Here is an 8,651-nt window from a genome sequence, read left to right as displayed (position 1 = left end):
ATCCGGCGCTGGAGCGTCGTACCAAACGAGTCATCCCGGGATTTCGGCCCGTGCGATCGCTTTTGGACGCAGTTGGCCCTTCGCTGCTTTCTGCTACGGTTCTTGCCTCCCGGTAGGGCATCGAGGGAGAGATATGTCGGCCCCTAAACCATATGTGACAAATCCCACGCCTACTCACAGCTCTAAACCGCCCTTGTCAATTTAACGTAAGAATTTGATGGCTTATATATTCAAGGGAAAATCGTTTTATCTGTCATATGGTAAGCACTGGAGTCGCATATTACAAAGTGTGCGCATGCGCCCTGTAAAAGGTAACATACATAAATTGTGAATAAACTTTATTTCATCTCGAATTTCAGAATAACTACAGGAGCTAATGCCTTCAAGACATTACCTTTGCACCTAAAATACATAGCATATACAGATACACACTAAATACATAATATTTAACGATATATTCATTAAAAAGAAAAGCCGCTGTACCAAATGCGAACCTGGATTCTCTTTTAAAACCAGTAAACTCATAGGTACGGATAAAATCAGGTAGCGCATTTTACAACTTAGCTGATACGTAAGAAAAAAAAAAACTAAGACCATAGTATCTGGCTAGAAATATTTTCCACTGGCCGCGCTTCAGCCATTCGATGAGTGCCAGTCTCCTGCTTCTTAAGTTGCCTCGCTCATGCCCAAAAAGAATTCTGGGTAATTCTGCCATTCCATGACAAGGGAAGACTCCCGATGCTCATGTTATATATTAATTTTTTTTTCATAAGTGTCGGGCCACCCAGTCTTACCAGCAAAATACCGCATCAATTGAAGTTTTTAGCTTTCAGAACTTGCGCAAGTTGTATCGGTAGGTCCTGGAATTCGTCCACAGAAAGGCCAGAGAGACAACTTCACTCGTGAACCGCCATGTTTACAACAGAGCATGTTAGGCGTCCCAGTCTGCATGAAACCATCTCTCAGCTCTGTCTCGAGAAGACCTGACACGCACGGTTCTTACGTTACGTTCATGCCTGTAGAATCGTGAAGTGAAATGTCAATTGCTGGTCTTTTTAATTTCTTTGGGAGGGCCACAGAACATTTACGCATGCGCTGAGGGAATGTTTGAACAAGAGAAAAAAACGCAGTACCTCCAGACATCCGGCGCTGGAGCGTCGTACCAAACGAGTCATCCTGGGATTTCGGCCCGTGCGATCGCTTTTGGACGCAGTTGGCCCTTCGCTGCTTTCTGCTACCGACCTTGCCTCCCGGTACGGCATCGAGGGAGAGATATGTCGGCCCCTAAACCATATGTGACAAATCCCACGCCTACTCACAGCTCCAAACCGCCCTTGTCAATTTAACGTAAGAATTTGATGGCTTATATATTCAAGGGAAAATCGTTTTATCTGTCATATGGTAAGCACTGGAGTCGCAGATTACAAAGTGTGCGCATGCGCCCTGTAAAAGGTAACATACATATGTGCATAAACTTTATTTCATCTCGAATTTCAGAATAACTACAGCAGCTAATGCCTTCAAGACATTACATTTGCAGCTAAAATACATAGCATATACAGATACACTCTAAATACAGAATATTTAAAGATATATTCATTAAAAAGAAAAGCCGCTGTACCAAATGCGGCCCTGGATTCTCTTTTAAAACCAGTAAACTCATAGGTACGGATAAAATCAGGTAGCGCATTTTACAACTTAGCTGATACGTAAGAAAAAAAAAACTAAGACCATAGTATCTGGCTAGAAATATTTTCCTCTGGCCGCGCTTCAGCCATTCGATGAGGGCCAGTCTCCTGTTTCTTAAGTTGCCTCGCTCATGCCCAAAAAGAATTCTGGGTAATTCTGCCATTCCATGACAAGGGAAGACTCCCGATGCTCATGTTATATATTAATTTTTTTTTTCATAAGTGTCGGGCCACCCAGTCCTACCAGCAAAATACCGCATCAATTGAAGTTTTTAGCTTTCAGAACTTGCGCAAGTTGTATCGGTAGGTCCTGGAATTTGTCCACAGAAAGGCCAGAGAGACAACTTCACTCGTGAACCGCCATGTTTACAACAGAGCATGTTAGGCGTCCCAGTCTGCATGAAACCATCTCTCAGCTCTGTCTCGAGAAGACCAGACACGCACGGTTCTTACGTTACGTTCATGCCTGTAGAATCGTGAAGTTAAATGTCAATTGCTGGTAAAGACCAGCATGTTAATTTCTTTGGGAGAGCCACAGAACATTTACGCATGCGCTGAGGGAATGTTTGAACAAGAGAAAAAAACGCAGTACCTCCAGACATCCGGCGCTGGAGCGTCGTACCAAACGAGTCATCCCGGGATTTCGGCCCGTGCGATCGCTTTTGGACGCAGTTGGCCCTTCGCTGCTTTCTGCTACCGACCTTGCCTCCCGGTACGGCATCGAGGGAGAGATATGTCGGCCCCTAAACCATATGTGACAAATCCCACGCCTACTCACAGCTCCAAACCGCCCTTCTCAATTTAGCGTAAGAATTTGATGGCTTATATATTCAAGGGAAAATAGTTTTATCTGTCATATGGTAAGCACTGGAGTCGCAGATTACAAAGTGTGCGCATGCGCCCTGTAAAAGGTAACATACATATGTGCATAAACTTTATTTCATCTCGAATTTCAGAATAACTACAGCAGCTAATGCCTTCAAGACATTACATTTGCAGCTAAAATACATAGCAAATACAGATACACTCTAAATACAGAATATTTAAAGATATATTCATTAAAAAGAAAAGCCGCTGTACCAAATGCGGCCCTGGATTCTCTTTTAAAACCAGTAAACTCATAGGTACGGATAAAATCAGGTAGCGCATTTTACAACTTAGCTGATACGTAAGAAAAAATAAAACTAAGACCATAGTATCTGGCTAGAAATATTTTCCTCTGGCCGCGCTTCAGCCATTCGATGAGGGCCAGTCTCCTGCTTCTTAAGTTGCCTCGCTCATGCCCAAAAAGAATTCTGGGTAATTCTGCCATTCCATGACAAGGGAAGACTCCCGATGCTCATGTTATATATTAATTTTTTTTTTCAGAAGTGTCGGGCCACGCAGTCCTAACAGCAAAATACCGCATCAATTGAAGTTTTTAGTTTTCAGAACTTGCGCAAGTTGTATCGGTAGGTCCTGGAATTTGTCCACAGAAAGGCCAGCGAGACAACTTCACTCGTGAACCGCCATGTTTACAACAGAGCATGTTAGGCGTCCCAGTCTGCATGAAACCATCTCTCAGCTCTGTCTCGAGAAGACCAGACACGCACGGTTTTTACGTTACGTTCAGGCCTGTAGAATCGTGAAGTGAAATGTCAATTGCTGGTAAAGACCAGCATGTTAATTTCTTTGGGAGAGCCACAGAACATTTACGCATGCGCTGACGGAATGTTTGAACAAGAGAAAAAAACGCAGTACCTCCAGACATCCGGCGCTGGAGCGTCGTACCAAACGAGTCATCCCGGGATTTCGGCCCGTGCGATCGCTTTTGGACGCAGTTGGCCCTTCGCTGCTTTCTGCTACCGACCTTGCCTCCCGGTACGGCATCGAGGGAGAGATATGTCGGCCCCTAAACCATATGTGACAAATCCCACGCCTACTCACAGCTCCAAACCGCCCTTGTCAATTTAACGTAAGAACTTGATGGCTTATATATTCAAGGGAAAATCGTTTTATCTGTCATATGGTAAGCACTGGAGTCGCAGATTACAAAGTGTGCGCATGCGCCCTGTAAAAGGTAACATACATATGTGCATAAACTTTATTTCATCTCGAATTTCAGAATAACTACAGCAGCTAATGCCTTCAAGACATTACATTTGCAGCTAAAATACATAGCATATACAGATACACTCTAAATACAGAATATTTAAAGATATATTCATTAAAAAGAAAAGCCGCTGTACCAAATGCGGCCCTGGATTCTCTTTTAAAACCAGTAAACTCATAGGTACGGATAAAATCAGGTAGCGCATTTTACAACTTAGCTGATACGTAAGAAAAAATAAAACTAAGACCATAGTATCTGGCTAGAAATATTTTCCTCTGGCCGCGCTTCAGCCATTCGATGAGGGCCAGTCTCCTGCTTCTTAAGTTGCCTCGCTCATGCCCAAAAAGAATTCTGGGTAATTCTGCCATTCCATGACAAGGGAAGACTCCCGATGCTCATGTTATATATTAATTTTTTTTTTCATAAGTGTCGGGCCACCCAGTCCTACCAGCAAAATACCGCATCAATTGAAGTTTTTAGCTTTCAGAACTTGCGCAAGTTGTATCGGTAGGTCCTGGAATTCGTCCACAGAAAGGCCAGAGAGACAACTTCACTCGTGAACCGCCATGTTTACAACAGAGCATGTTAGGCGTCCCAGTCTGCATGAAACCATCTCTCAGCTCTGTCTCGAGAAGACCAGACACGCACGGTTCTTACGTTACGTTCATGCCTGTAGAATCGTGAAGTGAAATGTCAATTGCTGGTAAAGACCAGCATGTTAATTTCTTTGGGAGAGCCACAGAACATTTACGCATGCGCTGAGGGAATGTTTGAACAAGAGAAAAAAACGCAGTACCTCCAGACATCCGGCGCTGGAGCGTCGTACCAAACGAGTCATCCCGGGATTTCGGCCCGTGCGATCGCTTTTGGACGCAGTTGGCCCTTCGCTGCTTTCTGCTACCGACCTTGCCTCCCGGTACGGCATCGAGGGAGAGATATGTCGGCCCCTAAACCATATGTGACAAATCCCACGCCTACTCACAGCTCCAAACCGCCCTTGTCAATTTAACGTAAGAACTTGATGGCTTATATATTCAAGGGAAAATCGTTTTATCTGTCATATGGTAAGCACTGGAGTCGCAGATTACAAAGTGTGCGCATGCGCCCTGTAAAAGGTAACATACATATGTGCATAAACTTTATTTCATCTCGAATTTCAGAATAACTACAGCAGCTAATGCCTTCAAGACATTACATTTGCAGCTAAAATACATAGCATATACAGATACACTCTAAATACAGAATATTTAAAGATATATTCATTAAAAAGAAAAGCCGCTGTACCAAATGCGGCCCTGGATTCTCTTTTAAAACCAGTAAACTCATAGGTACGGATAAAATCAGGTAGCGCATTTTACAACTTAGCTGATACGTAAGAAAAAAAAAACTAAGACCATAGTATCTGGCTAGAAATATTTTCCTCTGGCCGCGCTTCAGCCATTCGATGAGGGCCAGTCTCCTGCTTCTTAAGTTGCCTCGCTCATGCCCAAAAAGAATTCTGGGTAATTCTGCCATTCCATGACAAGGGAAGACTCCCGATGCTCATGTTATATATTAATTTTTTTTTTCATAAGTGTCGGGCCACCCAGTCCTACCAGCAAAATACCGCATCAATTGAAGTTTTTAGCTTTCAGAACTTGCGCAAGTTGTATCGGTAGGTCCTGGAATTCGTCCACAGAAAGGCCAGAGAGACAACTTCACTCGTGAACCGCCATGTTTACAACAGAGCATGTTAGGCGTCCCAGTCTGCATGAAACCATCTCTCAGCTCTGTCTCGAGAAGACCAGACACGCACGGTTCTTACGTTACGTTCATGCCTGTAGAATCGTGAAGTGAAATGTCAATTGCTGGTAAAGACCAGCATGTTAATTTCTTTGGGAGAGCCACAGAACATTTACGCATGCGCTGAGGGAATGTTTGAACAAGAGAAAAAAACGCAGTACCTCCAGACATCCGGCGCTGGAGCGTCGTACCAAACGAGTCATCCCGGGATTTCGGCCCGTGCGATCGCTTTTGGACGCAGTTGGCCCTTCGCTGCTTTCTGCTACCGACCTTGCCTCCCGGTACGGCATCGAGGGAGAGATATGTCGGCCCCTAAACCATATGTGACAAATCCCACGCCTACTCACAGCTCCAAACCGCCCTTGTCAATTTAACGTAAGAACTTGATGGCTTATATATTCAAGGGAAAATCGTTTTATCTGTCATATGGTAAGCACTGGAGTCGCAGATTACAAAGTGTGCGCATGCGCCCTGTAAAAGGTAACATACATATGTGCATAAACTTTATTTCATCTCGAATTTCAGAATAACTACAGCAGCTAATGCCTTCAAGACATTACATTTGCAGCTAAAATACATAGCATATACAGATACACTCTAAATACAGAATATTTAAAGATATATTCATTAAAAAGAAAAGCCGCTGTACCAAATGCGGCCCTGGATTCTCTTTTAAAACCAGTAAACTCATAGGTACGGATAAAATCAGGTAGCGCATTTTACAACTTAGCTGATACGTAAGAAAAAATAAAACTAAGACCATAGTATCTGGCTAGAAATATTTTCCTCTGGCCGCGCTTCAGCCATTCGATGAGGGCCAGTCTCCTGCTTCTTAAGTTGCCTCGCTCATGCCCAAAAAGAATTCTGGGTAATTCTGCCATTCCATGACAAGGGAAGACTCCCGATGCTCATGTTATATATTAATTTTTTTTTTCATAAGTGTCGGGCCACCCAGTCCTACCAGCAAAATACCGCATCAATTGAAGTTTTTAGCTTTCAGAACTTGCGCAAGTTGTATCGGTAGGTCCTGGAATTCGTCCACAGAAAGGCCAGAGAGACAACTTCACTCGTGAACCGCCATGTTTACAACAGAGCATGTTAGGCGTCCCAGTCTGCATGAAACCATCTCTCAGCTCTGTCTCGAGAAGACCAGACACGCACGGTTCTTACGTTACGTTCATGCCTGTAGAATCGTGAAGTGAAATGTCAATTGCTGGTAAAGACCAGCATGTTAATTTCTTTGGGAGAGCCACAGAACATTTACGCATGCGCTGAGGGAATGTTTGAACAAGAGAAAAAAACGCAGTACCTCCAGACATCCGGCGCTGGAGCGTCGTACCAAACGAGTCATCCCGGGATTTCGGCCCGTGCGATCGCTTTTGGACGCAGTTGGCCCTTCGCTGCTTTCTGCTACCGACCTTGCCTCCCGGTACGGCATCGAGGGAGAGATATGTCGGCCCCTAAACCATATGTGACAAATCCCACGCCTACTCACAGCTCCAAACCGCCCTTGTCAATTTAACGTAAGAACTTGATGGCTTATATATTCAAGGGAAAATCGTTTTATCTGTCATATGGTAAGCACTGGAGTCGCAGATTACAAAGTGTGCGCATGCGCCCTGTAAAAGGTAACATACATATGTGCATAAACTTTATTTCATCTCGAATTTCAGAATAACTACAGCAGCTAATGCCTTCAAGACATTACATTTGCAGCTAAAATACATAGCATATACAGATACACTCTAAATACAGAATATTTAAAGATATATTCATTAAAAAGAAAAGCCGCTGTACCAAATGCGGCCCTGGATTCTCTTTTAAAACCAGTAAACTCATAGGTACGGATAAAATCAGGTAGCGCATTTTACAACTTAGCTGATACGTAAGAAAAAATAAAACTAAGACCATAGTATCTGGCTAGAAATATTTTCCTCTGGCCGCGCTTCAGCCATTCGATGAGGGCCAGTCTCCTGCTTCTTAAGTTGCCTCGCTCATGCCCAAAAAGAATTCTGGGTAATTCTGCCATTCCATGACAAGGGAAGACTCCCGATGCTCATGTTATATATTAATTTTTTTTTTCATAAGTGTCGGGCCACCCAGTCCTACCAGCAAAATACCGCATCAATTGAAGTTTTTAGCTTTCAGAACTTGCGCAAGTTGTATCGGTAGGTCCTGGAATTCGTCCACAGAAAGGCCAGAGAGACAACTTCACTCGTGAACCGCCATGTTTACAACAGAGCATGTTAGGCGTCCCAGTCTGCATGAAACCATCTCTCAGCTCTGTCTCGAGAAGACCAGACACGCACGGTTCTTACGTTACGTTCATGCCTGTAGAATCGTGAAGTGAAATGTCAATTGCTGGTAAAGACCAGCATGTTAATTTCTTTGGGAGAGCCACAGAACATTTACGCATGCGCTGAGGGAATGTTTGAACAAGAGAAAAAAACGCAGTACCTCCAGACATCCGGCGCTGGAGCGTCGTACCAAACGAGTCATCCCGGGATTTCGGCCCGTGCGATCGCTTTTGGACGCAGTTGGCCCTTCGCTGCTTTCTGCTACCGACCTTGCCTCCCGGTACGGCATCGAGGGAGAGATATGTCGGCCCCTAAACCATATGTGACAAATCCCACGCCTACTCACAGCTCCAAACCGCCCTTGTCAATTTAACGTAAGAACTTGATGGCTTATATATTCAAGGGAAAATCGTTTTATCTGTCATATGGTAAGCACTGGAGTCGCAGATTACAAAGTGTGCGCATGCGCCCTGTAAAAGGTAACATACATATGTGCATAAACTTTATTTCATCTCGAATTTCAGAATAACTACAGCAGCTAATGCCTTCAAGACATTACATTTGCAGCTAAAATACATAGCATATACAGATACACTCTAAATACAGAATATTTAAAGATATATTCATTAAAAAGAAAAGCCGCTGTACCAAATGCGGCCCTGGATTCTCTTTTAAAACCAGTAAACTCATAGGTACGGATAAAATCAGGTAGCGCATTTTACAACTTAGCTGATACGTAAGAAAAAATAAAACTAAGACCATAGTATCTGGCTAGAAATATTTTCCTCTGGC

Source organism: Montipora capricornis, chromosome 12 (assembly GCF_036669925.1).
Source record: "Montipora capricornis isolate CH-2021 chromosome 12, ASM3666992v2, whole genome shotgun sequence".
Lineage (NCBI taxonomy): Eukaryota > Metazoa > Cnidaria > Anthozoa > Scleractinia > Acroporidae > Montipora > Montipora capricornis.
Note: the sequence above shows the minus strand (reverse complement) of the source record.